This window comes from Doryrhamphus excisus, chromosome 18, assembly GCF_030265055.1.
Source record: "Doryrhamphus excisus isolate RoL2022-K1 chromosome 18, RoL_Dexc_1.0, whole genome shotgun sequence".
Taxonomy (NCBI): Eukaryota; Metazoa; Chordata; class Actinopteri; order Syngnathiformes; family Syngnathidae; genus Doryrhamphus; species Doryrhamphus excisus.
The window spans coordinates 14594201-14613122 of record NC_080483.1 but is presented as its reverse complement, the minus strand read 5'-3'; the positions used below and the strand labels follow the sequence as shown (position 1 = coordinate 14613122).

The window sequence follows — 18922 nt, the reverse complement described above, 5'->3', positions numbered from 1 at the left end:
CAACAAGGAGGCAAAATGTATGCTAGTGTAAACGCCGCTTAAGTTTATCAAACCCGATTCAAAAAAATACGACTCTTTTTGTGGCGTTCATAACTCGTGAATTTACATGCTAATCAAGCCTTGGCGTTGGTTTTCATCCATTTAATTTGAATATGTTTCATGTTTGTCAAAAAGGTAAAATATGGTACAATGCCGACAATTATAACCTTTGGCCCCACTATCAGGGGACCTGTGTTCAAATCTATGTTGGAATATCTCTGTGTGGAGTTTGCTTGTTTTCCATGTGGGTAGTCTGATCTCCCACATTGCAAAACAAATATGCATGTTTGGTTCATTGGAAATATTGTAAAATAAATATTGTAAATCTAACTTTCATCTCAATTTATGACTCTAAGTGCCATCCATCTGTTTTCTATGCCGCTTATCCTCATTGTTGTTGTAAGGTTATGCTGGAGCCTATCCCAACTGTCTTTGGGCGAGAGGCGGGGTACACCCTGGACTGGTGGCCAGCCAATCACAGGGCACATATAGACAAACAACCATTCACACTCACATTCATACCTATGGACAATTTGGAGTCGCCAATTAACCTAGCATGTTTTTGGAATGTGGGAGGAAACCGGAGTACCCGGAGAAAACCCACGCATGCACGGGGAGAACATGCAAACTCCACACAGAGATGGCCGAGGGTGGAATTGAACCCTGGTCTCCTAGCTGTGAGGCCTTCGCTAAACCACTCGACTACCGTGCAGCCCTCTTTTCCTTTTTAATGTATTTATTTTATTTTGACAAAAAAATTGCATTTCCTATGATCAAAAACCTCGGACATCGAACTTGGGTCTCCTAGCTGTGAGGCCTGCGCTAAACCACTCGACTACCGTGCAACCCTCTTTTTTTCCTTTTTAATGTATTTATTTTATTTTGACAAAAAAAATTGCATTTCCTATGACCAAAAACCTCAGCCATCGAACTTGGGTCTACTAGCTGTGAGGCCTGCTCTAAACCACTCGTCTACCGTGCAACCCTCTTTTCCTTTTTAATGTATTTAGGGTGGAATTGAACCCTGGTCTCCTAGCTGTGAGGTCTGCGCGCTAACCACTCATCCACCGTGCAGCCCACAATGCGATTAAGAACAACTTAAATGTATTATTTAGTACTCATTACTGTATATACGGTATTTAAAGTCACATGACAAATATTCTAATTAAATCTTGCTTACAAAATTAATAGAAGTTTCTCATTTAAAATATTTTAGTCTTCTTTTTTCAGTGCAGGCATAAAAAGAAGTTATACAAGCAACTGAAATAGTCAAATCCCTAAAAGACGTAGCGGGAAACTGTGATAAAAAAAAAATGATCCATTACCTCCACCAAGCACAAAAAACAACAAAGGAGTCATGCTGTGTTTGAGACAGAAGGAAAGTGAGCCATTTTTTTTTTTTTTTACCGCCAACTAGGAAAAGTGCCAGGAAACACTTTTAAGATTGAGTTTGTTCTGATGGCCTGCAACGCAACACAACACCACATGAATCCTACGACTCTCCACCAGTAGAAAGCGTGAAATAACAGGTTGTGATTGTCTGTGTTTATGTGTGTGTGTGTGTTTGTGTGTGTGTGTGTGTGTGTGTGGGCGGGCTCTGGCCTTTTCCCCTCCTCTCCTACGTCCTCCATCTCTGCTGCAGCATTAGCATGCAAGCAGCAGCGTTGCACCCCATCGCTCACTTCAAAACACCAGCACCCCATCACCGCCACCCCCCCCCCCCACCACCCCCAACACGCACGCATGAACATCTACTGTAGCGTAGCATCGCTCCGTGACCATGTGACTATGTTCACATCGCGCTTTAGCACAACACATTTCTATACATGTCAATGAGATGTTTTCATTTGACATCGAGCCCACGCAATAAATGACACACACACACACACATACACACACACACACACACACAGGGAACAACCCACACAGTGTCAACACTGCACACGCTCACAAACACACCACTGCTTACCTGCATTGAGCCTGCATCTTTTACTTGGACTATTTGTCCTTTTTAGGATTCTTTCTTGGCTGTAAACTTGTGCAACACTAAGTGCAACAGTGTCGCCATAGTTACAAAATGTGAACACACACACACACGCACACACACACACACACACACACAGAGAGAGAGAGGCCAAAAGCCTCCGCAATGAAGACAATCCATCTTTTCTGGCCCTGGCAAGACACACCTCCAGTAAATAGCCACATGCCAGTGAATGATATTGGACTCTAATCGAAAAATATAATACTACATTTTCACTGTAGAAAAATACTTATGGTACTGTGGAATTTCAAGAAGAATATTGACAGAAAGTTACATAAAGTAAGAGGATTTACTACTAAATTTTGCTGAATGATAACTGTCCTACAATTCATTCATTCATTCATTTTCTACCGCTTTTACGCCCTCTTGGGGCGAGAGGCGGGGTACACCCTGGACTGGTGGCCAGCCAATCACAGGGCACATATAGACAAACAACCATTCACACTCACATTCATACCTATGGACAATTTGGAGTCGCTAATTAACCTAGCATGTTTTTTTTTGGAATGTGGGAGGAAACCGGAGTACCCGGAGAAAACCCACGCATGCACGGGGAAAACATACAGAGATGGCTGAGGGTGGAATTGAACTTAGGTCTCCTTACTGTGAGGCCTGCGCTAAACCACTTATCTACCGTGCAACCCTCTTTTTTCCTTTTTTTTTTGAACATGCCAACTCCACACAGAGATGCCCGAGGGGGGAATCAAACCCGTGAATCGAACCTGGGTCTCTAGCTATGTGGCCTGTGCGCTAACCACTCAACCACCGTGCAGCCTCATACCTCATACATTCATTCATTTTCTACCGCTTTTTCCTCACGAGGGTCGCGGGGGGTGCTGGAGCCTATCCCAGCTGTCTTCGGGCGAGAAGCGGGGTACACCCTGTACTGGTGGCCAGCCAATCACAGGGCACATATAGACAAACAACCATTCACACTCACATTCATACCTATGGACAATTTGGAGTCGCTAATTAACCTAGCATGTTTTTGGAATGTGGGAGGAAACCGGAGTACCCGGAGAAAAACCCACGCATGCACGGGGAGAACATGCAAACTCCACACAGAGATTCATGAGGGTGGAATTGAACCCTGGTCTCCAAGCTGTGAGGTCTGCGCGCTAACCACCAGACCGCCGTGCCGCCCCTGTCCTACAATTATTTCAGATAAATGATATTAGTTAACTTTATTTGAGATCATGTATTGATAATATGTGGAATTATTATGCAACTACACTGATCACTGTGCACTGCGAAGACTGGTCTAGAGACCAGCTACCAGCACAAAAGACCTATGCTGGTTTTTCCAGCTCCAGCTACTAGCATAAGTTCGTAAATAGCTATACTAGCATAAATTCGTGCTGGTCTGATCAGCACAAGTTGTGTTTCCGTGTTGGTATGCTGGTCTACCAGACCAGAATAGACCAGCTACCAGCACGAAAGCCTGATTCTGTTTTTTCCAGCTCCAGCTAGCAGCATAAATTGTGTATTCGTGCTGGTCTGATCAGCACAAGTTGTGTTTCTGTGTTGAAATGCTGGTCCACCAGACCAGAATTAGACCAGCTACCAGCATGAAAGACCTATGCTGGTTTTTCCAGCCCCAGCTAGCACCAAAAATTGTGTATTCGTGCTGGTCTGATCAGCACAAGTTGTGTTTCCATGTTGAAATGCTGGTCCACCAGACCAGAATAGACCAGCTACCAACCAGCATGAAAGCCTGATTCTGTTTTTTCCAGCTCCAGCTAGCAGCAAAAGTTGCGTATTCGTGCTGGTCTGAGCAGCATCTGTGCTGGTTTATACTGGTCCTCGAGACCAGCTACCAGCTAGAAAACACAATGTATGCTAGTCTATGCTGGTCCTCTAGACCAGCTACCAGCTAGAAAACACAACATATGCTGGTCTATGCTGGTCCTCTAGACCAGCTACCAGCTAGAAAACACAACGTATGCTGGTCTATGCTGCTCCTCTAGACCAGCTACCAGCTAGAAAACACAACGTATGCTAGTCTATGCTGGTCCTCTAGACCAGCTACCAGCTAGAAAACACAACGTATGCTGGTCTATACTGGTCCTCGAGACCAGCTACTAGCTAGAAAACACAATGTATGCTGGTCTATACTGGTCCTCGAGACCAGCTACTAGCTAGAAAACACAACATATGCTGGTCTATGCTGGTCCTCTAGACCAGCTACCAGCTAGAAAACACAACGTATGCAGGTCTATGCTGGTCCTGTAGACCAGCTACCAGCTAGAAAACACAACATATGCTGGGCTATGCTAGTCCTCTAGACCAGCTACTAGCTAGAAAACACAACGTATGCAGGTCTATGCTGGTCCTCTAGACCAGCTACCAGCTAGAAAACACAACATACGTATGCTGGGCTATGCTGGTCCTCTAGACCAGCTACTAGCTAGAAAACATAACGTATGCTAGTCTATGCTGGTCCTCTAGACCAGCTATGAGCTAGAAAACACAACATATGCTGGTCTATGCTGGTCCTCTAGACCAGCTACCAGCTAGAAAACACAACATATGCTGGTCTATGCTGGTCCTCTAGACCAGCTACTAGCTAGAAAACACAACGTATGCAGGTCTATGCTGGTCCTCTAGACCAGCTACCAGCTAGAAAACACAACATACGTATGCTGGGCTATGCTGGTCCTCTAGACCAGCTACTAGCTAGAAAACATAACGTATGCTAGTCTATGCTGGTCCTCTAGACCAGCTACTAGCTAGAAAACACAATGTATGCTGGTCTATGCTGGTCCTCTAGACCAGCTACTAGCTAGAAAACACAATGTATGCTGGTCTATGCTGGTCCTCTAGACCAGCTACCAGCTAGAAAACACAACATATGCTGGTCTATGCTGGTCCTTGAGACCAGCTACCAGCTAGAAAACACAACGTATGCAGGTCTATGCTGGTCCTGTAGACCAGCTACCAGCTAGAAAACACAACATATGCTGGTCTATGCTGGTCCTTGAGACCAGCTATGAGCTAGAAAACACAACATATGCTGGTCTATGCTGGTCCTCTAGACCAGCTACCAGCTAGAAAACACAACATATGCTGGTCTATGCTGGTCCTCTAGACCAGCTACTAGCTAGAAAACACAACGTATGCAGGTCTATGCTGGTCCTCTAGACCAGCTACCAGCTAGAAAACACAACATATGCTGGGCTATGCTAGTCCTCTAGACCAGCTACTAGCTAGAAAACACAACGTATGCAGGTCTATGCTGGTCCTCTAGACCAGCTACCAGCTAGAAAACACAACATACGTATGCTGGGCTATGCTGGTCCTCTAGACCAGCTACTAGCTAGAAAACATAACGTATGCTAGTCTATGCTGGTCCTCTAGACCAGCTACTAGCTAGAAAACACAACGTATGCTGGTCTATACTGGTCCTCGAGACCAGCTACTAGCTAGAAAACACAATGTATGCTGGTCTATGCTGGTCCTCTAGACCAGCTACCAGCTAGAAAACACAACATATGCTGGTCTATGCTGGTCCTTGAGACCAGCTACCAGCTAGAAAACACAACATATGCTGGGCTATGCTAGTCCTCTAGACCAGCTACTAGCGAGAAAACACAATGTATGCTAGTCTATGCTGGTCCTCTAGACCAGCTACCAGCTAGAAAACACAACATATGCTGGTCTATGCTGGTCCTTGAGACCAGCTACCAGCTAGAAAACACAACATATGCTGGGCTATGCTAGTCCTCTAGACCAGCTACTAGCGAGAAAACACAATGTATGCTAGTCTATGCTGGTCCTCTAGACCAGCTACCAGCTAGAAAACACAACATATGCTGGTCTATGCTGGTCCTTGAGACCAGCTACCAGCTAGAAAACACAACATATGCTGGGCTATGCTAGTCCTCTAGACCAGCTACTAGCGAGAAAACACAATGTATGCTAGTCTATGCTGGTCCTCTAGACCAGCTACCAGCTAGAAAACACAACATATGCTGGTCTATGCTGGTCCTTGAGACCAGCTACCAGCTAGAAAACACAACATATGCTGGGCTATGCTAGTCCTCTAGACCAGCTACTAGCGAGAAAACACAATGTATGCTAGTCTATGCTGGTCCTCTAGACCAGCTACCAGCTAGAAAACACAACATATGCTGGTCTATGCTAGTCCTCTAGACCAGCTACTAGTGAGAAAACACAATGTATGCTAGTCTATGCTGGTCCTCTAGACCAGCTACCAGCTAGAAAACACAACATATGCTGGTCTATGCTGTTTTAATACAAACAGGGTTAGCACTGATAGTTAAAATACAACATTTCCATAAAAAACAAAATGTCGACCATGTATAAACGACCCCCACCCACAGAGTATCATTCCTAGGGCTCAGGTGTGCTTCGTTTAACCACTTTAACTCCAAGCCTCGTGTTTCGTCTTCAGAATCATTTTTTTCTGGCCGTGTTTTGTCGTATTCTGACATGCTGATGTCGCGTTTCATTTGTCACCTTCAGGAACACGTTTAGCACGGTGCCTCTCACGAGGGTGACACATTGGAACTGCTGTTTTCTGTCTTTTTTCCCTCTTGTTGTGACGTGTGTGTGTGTGTGTGTGTGTGTGTGTATTCACATGTGACTGTGTCGTCTAAATCATGTAGGCGCTGCAGCAGAGTGTCAGATATTGACGCCATGGCAACAACACCAAAGCTGCAGGGCCACAAATGACAATCAAAGTGGGAAAAAATGGACAAAGTGATGGACTAAGTAACCAGCATCGTTTTGTGATGATGATGATGCTGTCGACGCAAGTAGAAATCAATACGTTCCGGTAGGGCACGTATTGAAATCGAAATAGGTGTGTCCCATGCCGTGCATTGTTAGCTCCCTCATGATAACTTTTTTTTTCCTCTTTAAAACACACAGAAAAGGAAAATATGTTCTCAGTGTCAGTTTCCTTATGTTACCTTCTTGGGCTTTAGTTTCTGTTTGGAGACTCTTATTTTGTAGGGAACTTCCTGCTTTGCCTTGTCTTCTGCCTTGTTGCCCTAATCACCCACACCTGTCCCTAATTTCTGGTGTTTGTATTTAGTTCAGGTGTGTGCTTCTCCCCGGGTGGGATCATTATTATTTTATTTAAATTATTTATTAAATAAATAAATATAATAATAATAATAACACAGCAAATAATAAAAACTTAAGAAACCACATATAGTTGGTGGGTAGACTAATTATTTTTTTTTCAGATTAAAATGAACAAAGCATTATTAGAGCCCTGTAGACATGACAAAACACGACTATAGTCGCATTTATACTCTTTTTTTATTTACAGCATATTGCGCAACTGCAGGGTCTTGAGACGCATGCTAACTCGCAAACTAGAAAGCGAGCGACCTAAACGGTAGCCTTCAAGTTATTTCCTTTAAACTTAAATAGCCAAAAAACTTACCACTTCCACACGGATAGGGAGGATAACTATTAACAGTTATTTAACCTTTAACATGAACATTAATCAAATGTAATATTTTTTTCTGGGTACATGATACCATACAGCATCCGTATCAAACTTGCGCGGGCCGCACTAACATTAAATCAAGGCGAGGGCCTCAAACTAGTGTCCTGCGGACCACATTTGGCCCGCGGGCCGCGTGTTTGAGACCCCTGTGCTAGGTTAATTGGCGACTCCAAATTGTTCGTAGGTATGAATGTGAGTGTGAATGGTTGTTTGTCTATATTTGCCCTGTGATTGGCTGGCCACCAGTCCAGGGTGTACCCCGCCTCTCGCCCGAAGACAGCTGGGATAGGCTCCAGCGCCCCTCATGAGGAAAAAGCGGTAGAAAATGAATGAATGAATTTTGTTCTTCAGCACACACACACACACCTGATTCCAGTCATGCTGGCATGAATACTAATAACTTAACATTCTCCACACACACTTCCTGCGTAAGGGGAGCTGGCCTGATTCCGATGTTTTCTTGTTTATGTACAACATTCTGCCCCGCAGTCACGATCCATATGTATGTATCCCCCTATCATGTTGGATGTTCCCTCCAGACTCATGAGGGAATTCCGCGATTTGTGCTTTCCAAAATAACAATCTGCACTTAGTATTGACGTAGTTCAACAACAAATAGTTTGAAGACGTTTCCTGTGACGCAAAATGTGAGTCTGTTTTTATTTTTCCCTAAAGAGCAGGTAGGAATTAAATAGAAATGTTTTTTTTTTTTTTTAAGTGTAAGTGTATCGGTCTGACAACTGACTTGGTGACCTTTGTTGACCTTTGTTGAGCATGTTGCAGAACGTGGGTGAGGATGCCGCTACGATCGATAACACCCACCCATCTCCTTGCCCCGAGGAGCCGACAGCAGACTGACACGGAGCGCACTCACATCTGCCTCTGCACCACTCTAACAGTGTGTGTGTGTATGTGTGTATATGTGTGTGTGTGTGTGTTTGCACTTTGCAGCCTCTCTCATTGACACAAACTTGTTCTCCTGCAGGCTGAGTGAGTCAAGCAGAGCAACAAGCACCCAGCTCACAGTCTCAGCAGTGCCCCCCACAGGCGGCCGTGATCACAACAACCTGCTGCTGACTTAAATGATGCAAGGAGGCTGGAAAGTACTTTTGAATAATGCATATGCGTACTTGTCTCTTTCCGTTTACAGTATATACACCCCCCCCCCCTGTGAATAAATACACTTCCACTGCTCTTGCTTTCTCTTCATTGGGTTTCAATCTATTACGCTTTTTTTTTTTTTTCAATTTTCTTCTAAATGTCGTATTCTCGTGTTAAATGATGCCAACGGTTCAGATAATGAGGTTGGAAGTGAGCCCTGAAGGAAGTCTGGGAAGGCTATGAACACTCGAACACTCCGTTTTGTAACGTCCCATATAAGGAACTAACTGGGGCTGCCTGGGTAAGAGCTGTATGGGCGGAGCTACGCTATTTGAAGCTGGATTTTATGTAAGTACGCGGCACAGTGTGTAGCATTATAAAGTGTGAATCCAACCATTTGCATGAAAGACGGTAGTATGTAACATTACTCCCTCAAGGTGCAAACAGAGACCAAATACAGTAAACTGAGTCATTCTGAAAATCTGTTTTGTCTTGCTGCACGGTGGTCAAGTGGTTAGTGCGCAGAACTCACAGCTTGGAGACCGGGGTTCAATTCAACCCTTGGCCATCTCTGTGTGGAGTTTGCATGTTCTCCCTAGGTACTCCGGTTTCCTCCCACATTCCAAAAACATGCTAGGTTAAAATAAATAAACAAATCAAGAATAAAGAAAATCAATTAATCAGTAATAAATAAATAAATATAATAGTAATAATAAAACGGCAAATAATAAAAACTTAAGAAACCACATATAGTTGGTGGGTAGACAAATTATTTTTTTCAGATTAAAATGAACAAAGCATTATTAGAGCCCTGTAGACATGACAAAACACGACTATAGTCACATTTATACTATAATTTATTTACAACATATTGCGCAACTGCAGGGTCTTGAGACACATGCTAACTCGCAAACTAGAGAGCTAGCGACCTAAACGGTAGCCTTCAAGTTATTTCCTTTCAACTTAAATAGCCAAAAACTTACCACTTCCACACGGATAGGGAGGATAACTATTAACAGTTATTTAACCTTTAACATGAACATTAATCAAAGGTAATCATTTTTTCTGGGTACATGATACCATACAGCATCCATATCAAACTTGCGCGGGCCGCACTAACATTAAACTTTCATATCAAGGCGGGGGCCTCAAACTAGTGTCCTGCGGGCCACATTTGGCCCACGGGCCGCGTGTTTGAGACCCCTGTGCTAGGTTAATTAGCGAATCCAAATTGTCCATAGGTATGAATGTGAGTGTGAAGGTCTGAGGTTGTTTGTCTATATGTGCCCTGTGATTGGCTGGCCACCATTTCAGGGTGAACAAAAAAATGAAATATATTCCCCATAAAAGGTTCCAGTAATTTCCTTCCAAATCCTCCAAAAAAAAAAACCCGTGGTATGTAGATACTTGGATTATGCAATAATGCTGTGCCTTTAACAGCATCAGTCGATATGAAATGAAAGTGAAAGTGACTGTAAACGCTGGTGCCGGCACGCTGCAAGGGGGGACGCACTCTCACACAGAGTGCATAAAACAATTACGAGAAGGTCAGAAGCTGCAGGACTGGCATCGCTGCGCTCGCTAATTAGTCTTAATTGAGTGCAGATGTCTGATTAAAATGTGCGGCGGATGAAAGCAAGCGGAGCGGCTTGTTCCGTGGACCGCCATGACTGTATTCACGGCGGTCGAATCGGGTCTGAAACATCACATTTGGTTATATGTGATGGATATAAAAACCCGACCAGCACAGCAAAAACTGAAGGAGACTCCAGAGACAAGGAGGAGGTTCCCCTTAAGGTGCAACCATCCCCCCGCTTTGATGCCTTCAATTCCATTGGAAGTCCATAAGGCTATAAAGGAAGAGTCTCCCTCATGGCCTCCTGTTCATTGATTAGCTGTCACGGCCCAAGAAGGAGGGGGGGCATGGGGGTTGCAAGGAGGAAGATTGGGGCCATGCAGGAAGCTCAGAGAGGAAGATGAATGCAGCAGAACGAGAAGTCAAGTGAGGGAAAAGAAGTTCATTCTCTGGCACTAAAAAGCTCTCATTGCTCAACCGAGTTGAACGCCGTGTTCCTCGCAGCTTCGGACTGACCTTCAAAAACCTCCAGGAGTCTCACTTGGAAATGTCAGGGAATGTTTTAGGATGTTTTTCCTCCCTTAGGAAGGAGGATGGGATGAATGCCATAAAGCAGGGGTCTCAAACACGCGGCCCGAGGGCCAAATGTGGCCCGCAGGACACTAGTTTGAGGCCCCCGCCTTGATCCATTCATTCATTCATTCATGTTCTACCGCTTTTTCGGTCGCGGGGATGCTGGAGCCTATCCCAGCTACACCCTGGACTGGTCGCCAGCCAATCACAGGGCACATATAGACAAACAACCATTCACACTCACATTCATACCTATGGACAATTTGGAGTCGCCAATTAACCTAGCATGTTTTTGGAATGTGGGAGGAAACCGGAGTACCCGGAGAAAACCCACGCATGCACGGGGAGAACGTGCAAACTCCACACAGAAATGGCCGAGGGGGGAATCAAACCCGAGCTGTGAGGTCTGCATGCTAACCACTCGACCGCCGTGCCGCCACCCCCGCCTTGATATGAAAGTTTAATGTTAGTGCGGCCCGCGCAAGTTTGATATGGATGCTGTATGGTATCATGTACCCAGAAAAAATTATTACGTTTGATTAATGTTCATGTTAAAGGTTAAATAACTGTTAATAGTTATCCTCCATCCGTGTGGAAGTGGTACGTTTTTTTGGCTATTTAAGTTTAAAGGAAATAACTTGAAGGCTACCGTTTAGGTCGCTAGCTCTCTAGTTTGCGAGTTAGCATGTGTCTCAAGACCCTGCAGTTGCGCAATATGTTGTAAATAAAAAGAGTATAAATGTGACTATAGTCGTGTTTTGTCATGTCTACAGGGCTCTAATAATGCTTTGTTCATTTTAATCTGAAAAAAATAATTTGTCTACCCACCAACTATATGTGGTTTCTTAAGTTTTTATTATTTGCTGTTTTATTATTATTATTATATTTATTTATTACTGATTGATTGATTTTCTTTATTCTTGATTTGTTTATTTATTTTTCATCTTATTTTGTGTAGAAAAATAAAAAGTAAGATATTTGAGAACAGTGGAATATTTTATCAGAGCTTTTCTTGTAGAAAATTGGAACCAAAGCGAAGTTTTTTATTTTTTTTTGTTTTTAATAAATGCGTTTTTTTTGAAAACCTGATGCAGCCCAGTCTCACCCGGACCCGAGCTCCAGCGGCCCGCAAGTAAATTGAGTTTGAGACCCCTGCCATAGAGGGATGGATTGTTGATACTAATACTGGACAAAGAATGGATACAACATTCATTCATTCATTTTCTACCGCTTTTCCTCATGAGGGTCGCGGGGGTGCTGGAGCCTATCCCAGCTGTCTTTGGGCGAGAGGCGGGGTACAGGTGTACTGGTGGCCAGCCAATCACAGGGCACATATAGACAAACAACCATTCACACTCACATTCATACCTATGTGGCTAATTAACCTAGCATGTTTTTTTGGAATGTGGGAGGAAAACCCACGCATGCACAGAGATGGCCGAGGGTGGAATTGAACCCTGGTCTCCTAGCTGTGAGGTCGCCCATGGATACAACAATGTTTAAGAAAAATAATCCGAGTTCCAAGTAGGAGTACACAACACACAACTAGCATAAACATGTAACTTCCTGACTATGTTCTTCTTCTCTTCTCGCTGTTCATCCCTTGTTGACACGCGCCACTGAGCTATTTTGGTCGCATCATAACTTTTAACAACGTAAATGCCTCCTGAGGTAAACTGTGACCAAGACACTTTTTCAAAGTTGATATCCGTGCGGCGTGCGATGGTGCTGATGTTGTTTAGAGAGAAGAGCACCTGTTCGGGTTCATAATCAGGCTGACAAGACAGGAGGACCAAGCCAGCGGGGATATGTGGAGGGGGTTCATTAGCACCCTCAAAGGGGACACAGTCATTTATAATTAAATGTTCAGGCTGTTCAATTATTGATGAGCAGCAGTGAATGTTTTTTTTTTTTGTTTTTTTTTTCCCGGAGAGCTGCAGACAACGTGAAGATGAAGTAAGACGAGTGAAGCTAATTAGACCTGACAACGACTTGGCCGTGTTATTTCAACCTCTGACCTCAAGGTTGCGACTTAATTGTCGCGATATTGAAGCGAGACAACAGAGAGCGAGATAAATTCACACGCAAAAAGCGTTGAAGCAAGACAAACACAGATGAAGTAGATGATTTACATCACACATACACCAGATTAGAGAAAAAACACGGAAACATGTATTTGTGTGTATTTAAAAAGTGTACTTTCAAACCTCATGTACTTGTTTTTGTATACAAAGTTTTCAACAAACCTATCATTCATTCATTCTCTAGACCGCTTCGCATGCTGGAGTCTATCCCAGCTGTTTTTAGGCAAGAGGCTGGGTACACCCCGGACTGGTGGCCAGCCAATCACAGGGCACATATAGACAAACAACCATTCACACTCACATTCATACCTATGGACAATTTGGAGTCGCTAATTAACCTAGCATGTTTTTGGAATGTGGGAGGAAACCGGAGTACCCGGAGAAAACCCACGCATGCACGGGGCGAACATGCAAACTCCATACAGAGATGCCCGACGGGGGAATCGAACCCGGGTCTCTAGCTGTGTGGCTTGTGTGCTAACCACAGCCTCATACCTCATACATTCATTCATTCATTTTCTACCGCTTTTCCTCACGAGGGTCGCGGGGGTGCTGGAGCCTATCCCAGCTGTCTTCGGGCGAGAGGCGGGGTACACCCTGGACTGGTGGCCAGCCAATCACAGGGCACATATAGACAAACAACCATTCACACTCACATTCATACCTATGGACAATTTGGAGTCGCTAATTAACCTAGCATGTTTTTGGAATGTGGGAGGAAACCGGAGTACCCGGAGAAAACCCACGCACGCACGGGTAGAACATGCAAACTCCACACAGAGATGCCCGAGGGGGGAATTGAACTCGGGTCTCCTAGACAATGATAACTAAAAACATTCAACTCCTAGGTCTGCGCGCTAACCACTGGACCGCTGTGCTGCCGGTTAACAATCTTTCATTCATTTTCTACCGCTTATCCTCACGAGGGTCGTGGGGGTGCTGGAACCTATCCCAGCTGTCTTCGGGTGAGAGGCGCCAGGTCGCCAGCCAATCACAGGGCACATATAGACAAACAACCATTCACACTCACATTCATACCTATGGACAATTTGGAGTCGCTAATTAACCTAGCATGTTTTTGGAATGTGGGAGGAAACCGGAGTACCCGGAGAAAACCCACACATGCACGGGGAGAACATGCAAACTCCACACGGAAATGCCAGGGCACGGAATCGAACCCGGGTCTCCTAGCTGTGTGGCTGTGCGCTATAACCACTCGGTCCACCATGCTCAAAGAACCGTAAAGATAATCATGTAAATAGACTATGCTGCCAGATTCTGATAAAGGTGCTGCTAGCCACCATTCTGCAAAACAATCTAAGCACAGAGTTGATAAAACATTCATGGACAGCTTTCTTATTAAGTGCATGAGTGTATGTGAGTGTGTGTGTGTGAGTGTGTGTGTGTTGATGAGTTGTTCCCCGTGTGCTCATTGACATCCGCCCGCAATGAAATGCTGACTGGCAGCCATAACTCTGCAAACACATTTCATTGGTCTGCCCCCCCCCCACCCAACCCCACCACCACCACCACTCATGGTGTATCTCTCTGGTCTCATTCCTCCCTCCATCCTTCCTCCTATCTTTCTTTCACATGTGAAAATTGTGTATCTTTGCTGACGTGGACGTATTAACGCTGCTACAAGTGAGGACGCGTCACATCATCGACATGAACTGCGGGCCTCGGATTTCAGACTGAATTAATCATTAGACACGGGTTCAATTCCACCCTCTGAGTGGAATTTGCATGTTCTCCCCGTGCATGCGTGGGTTTTCTCCGGGTACTCCGGTTTCCTCCCACATTCCAAAAACATGCTAGGTTAATTAGCGACTCCAAATTGTCCATAGGTATGAATGTGAGTGTGAATGGTTGTTTGTCTATATGTGCCCTGTGATTGGCTGGCCACCAGTCCAGAGTGTACCTCGCCTGTAGACAGCTGGGATAGGCTCCAGCACCCCCGCGACCCTCATGAGGAAAAAGTGGTAGAAAATGAATGAATGAATGACAACTATAATAATAATAATAATAATACAATTTGAGTGGTTAGCACGCAGGCCACACAGCTAGGAGACCCGAGTTCGATTCCACCCTCAGCCATCTCTGTGCGGAGTTTGCATGTTCTCCCCGTGCATGCGTGGGTTTTCTCCGGGTACTCCGGTTTCCTCCCACATTCCAAAAACATGCTAGGTTAATTAGCGACTCCAAATTGTCCATAGGTATGAATGTGAGTGTGAATGGTTGTTTGTCTATATGTGCCCTGTGATTGGCTGGCCACCAGTCCAGGGTGTACCCCGCCTCTCGCCCGAAGACAGCTGGGATAGGCTCCAACACCCTCGCGACCCTCGTGAGTATAAGCGATAGAAAATGAATGGAGCATTCTATTCTCCATCTACCGTAAAGCGGTCATGTCGTCGTGTCGACACAAAGCATCAACAAGACACCATCTGGCGGCGTGAGAGAACTTGTTGCCTTCGTCTAGTCAACACTTTCCAAACGCTTGAACTGCTCTCATGTTTAAAACAAAGAAAAGTGCCAACTCAGCTGTTCAGCCATCCTCAACTACACAGTCAACACTGTGTTATGTTCACTTGCTAGCATCCATTTAAATGTTGCTTCCACGATGTACAGTCGTGTCATGTTTTTGTTGTCATCAATAAACCTAATGACTGTGATTTCATATTACTGTAGTAGATATTATTATAGTCTACTAATTAACAGTCAACTTCCTCCCTGGGTCTACACTCCACAGGTTGAGGGAATGGGAATGTCGATGAATGGTGCAGTGCTTCTGCACCTTCTTCAGAGCTCCACTGCGTCATCTCACTTCAGCAAAGTGCTGCAGTCACCTTTCAGCCCCCCCCCACCAAAAAAAAAACTAAAGAGGACCACAAGAGCAAGCACGTGGACGCTTGTTGCAGTGCATGTGTCGGAGCTCAGCTGCCATAATCCTTATTGATTGATGGCCAGGAGAGGAAGGAGCTTTGTGGAGACTCGGAGTCTGAATTCTTTACTGTCAGTATCTGTCTTTTTGGTTTTAACAAAAACAACAACCAGGGCTGCATGGTGGTTGAGTGGTTGGCACGCACACCTCACAGCTAGGAGACCAGGGTTCAATTCCACCCTCGGCCATCTCTGTGTGGAGTTTGCATGTTCTCCCCGTGCATGCGTGGGTTTTCTCCGGGTACTCCGGTTTCCTCCCACATTCCAAAAACATGCTAGGTTAATTGGCGACTCCAAATTGTCCATAGGTATGAATGTGAGTGTGAATGGTTGTTTGTCTATATGTGCCCTGTGATTGGCTGGGGACACCGCCTCTCGCCCGAAGACAGCTGGGATAGGCTCCAGCATCCTCCGCGACCCTCGTGAGGATAAGCGATAGAAAATGAATGAATGAATGTCTTTTTGTGGTGACGTGCAACTTTGATAAAGTTGCCTTTCATTGGGCAAGGCACCATATTTGATGACTAATCAATTTTCTTTGTATGCTGCTTGTCCTCACTCAGCTCTCGGCTTATCCCAGCTGTCTTTGGGCGAGAGGCGGGGTACACCCTTGGACTGGTGGCCAGCCAATCACAGGGCACATATAGGCAAACAACTATTCACACTCACATTCATACCTATGGACAATTTAGAGTCGCCAATTAAGCTAACATGCACGGGGAGAACCTACCCTTGTGGGACTAATAAAGGCATATCTTATCGTAGGCACACAGAGGTGCCCAAACGGAGATTCAAACCGCCAATGAATAATGCAACATTATAATCATCCATGACTCCCTCCAAGCTGAACATAATATTCCAGAAGCCTGACAGGGGCGATTGTTGGGGCATTTGAAGTGCTAAAAAAAACAAAATGATAAGGACTGCATGTCATCTTAACTAAATTGCATGTTGAAATGTTGTTCCTTCACAAACCAGGCCGCTGCAGGCTCCACAACAATCAGCCAGATATGTTCTTGCTGTGTGTTGAGAAAGGAGCTGACTTGTTTAGAGGCTGGTGCCTGCAGGAGTAGGGTGAAGGACACTGCGGAAGGGGGAAGGGGGCAGGATGATACCATCAATCCAGGCTTTATGATCTGCCCGTCAACCACTAAAATGTGAGCCTCGATATCAGTCGGCGGGTCAGGCTGAGCTGCAAAGTAGCAGGTCATTTGGGAACGAGGGAAGGATGGAGGTGAAGGATGAAAGGAGAACAGGGAGAATGGAGGTGGGGGTGTATATATATATATATATATGTAAAACACATTATATTGCCTTGTGATTGGCTGGCGACCAGTCCAGGGTGTAATCGCAGCCCGCGGGCCAAATGTGGCCCGCAGGACACTAGTTTGAGGCCCCCGCCTTGATATGAAAGTTTAATGTTAGTGCGGCCCGCGCAAGTTTGATATGGATGCTGTATGGTATCATGTACCCAGAAAAAAATGATTACGTTTGATTAATGTTCATGTTAAAGGTTAAATAACTGTTAATAGTTATCCTCCCTATCCGTGTGGAAGTGGTAAGTTTTTGGCTATTTAAGTTTAAAGGAAATAACTTGAAGGCTACCGTTTAGGTCGCTAGCTCTCTAGTTTGCGAGTTAGCATGTGTCTCAAGACGCTGCAGTTGCGCAATATGTTGTAAATAAAAAGACTATAAATGTGACTATAGTCGTGTTTTGTCATGTCTACAGGGCTCTAATAATGCTTAATAATGCCATTCACACTCACATTCATACCTATGGACAATTTGGAGTCGCTAATTAACCTAGCATGTTTCTGGAATGTGGGAGGAAACCGGAGTACCTGGAAAAAACTCACGCATGCACGGGGAGAACATGCAAACTCCACACAGAGATGGCCGAGGGTGGAATTGAACTCGGGTCTCCTAGCTGTAAGGCCTGCGTGCTAACCTCTCTTCCGCCGTGCAGCCCTTGCTTTCAATCAAAGTAAAGAAATTAAATGTCATCTGCAGCTCAAAATATCACGTTAATTTAATGATTTAAACTGACCAAATTTAAGTCAAAACATAGTTACACTGCATTAGTATGTGTCCACCCATTCATTTTCTATGCTGGAGCCTATCCCAGCTGTATTTGGGCGAGAGGCGGGGTACACCCTGGAATGTGTTTATTAGTAGGATAATTTTCGGTGTATCAAGTCATTTTTCCTCTCCAAAACTGCTGTCCAATTGTTTATCATTATTGACCTTTTTCTGCCATCACTAAAAATGTATACAAATGTTGTGTTTTGCCGACTGCGGTGCGTTTGTATAAGATGAGGACAAACTAGGCTGCGTTTAAAGTCCTCTGTGTCACTTGGATGAGGAGCCATGCAGTGTCACAGTGTAAATTATGTATAAGTCCTATAAGGTTTTGCTCTTATGGCTATACATATTTCACTAAAGCTGCTCTTCCCTAAAGGCTCGGGAAGCACGCAGCACTCAACATTCACTAAAATATGTTTACATGTGCGCACCCAGCACAGACTAAACTTATGTGAGACATCAATATCTGTGCGACCTATTACCCACAACAGCTTCTTATATGCTTCCTATAAGAAACAATGTTTACGTTGCTAAAAATGCTGATTGAAGTCAAAAGCAGAACAAATCTACATGCGTGGAAAGCGTTTTTTTTTTTTTTAAATATTACTGTATACGTGGACATGGCCTAAAAAAAAACTGCTTTGTTTGCTATGCATTTGTGTCCAATGCATACAAATCTCTCAAACAACAGAGCCAGAGTCAGCTCTTTGGACTTCCTTTTCAATAAGCAGAACAGCTCCCTTCATTGCAGTATGCCTTTATCAGCGTTTCCATTGTAACGGGCGGCAAATGATCCGGAATACCTGTTCCACTTTTCCGCAAAACATGTGTAGTTTGTTGTGGAGAGGATGAGAGGGAAAGTCAATATTGTGTTCAAATAAAAATGGAAGTCATTCATTCATTTTCTACCGCTTATCCTGCGCTGGAGCCTATCCCAGCCGTCTTCAGGCTGTGATTGGCCAGCCAATCACAGGGCACATATAGACAAACAACCATTCACA

At 44.6% G+C, this 18922-nt stretch overlaps 1 long non-coding RNA gene across 1 annotated transcript in view; it reads right to left on the bottom strand.

The window, feature by feature from the left end:
* The window catches only part of LOC131106599 (uncharacterized), a 29887-nt gene that overhangs the window by 4211 nt on the left and 6754 nt on the right, over positions 1-18922 (bottom strand). The window lies entirely within an intron of this gene.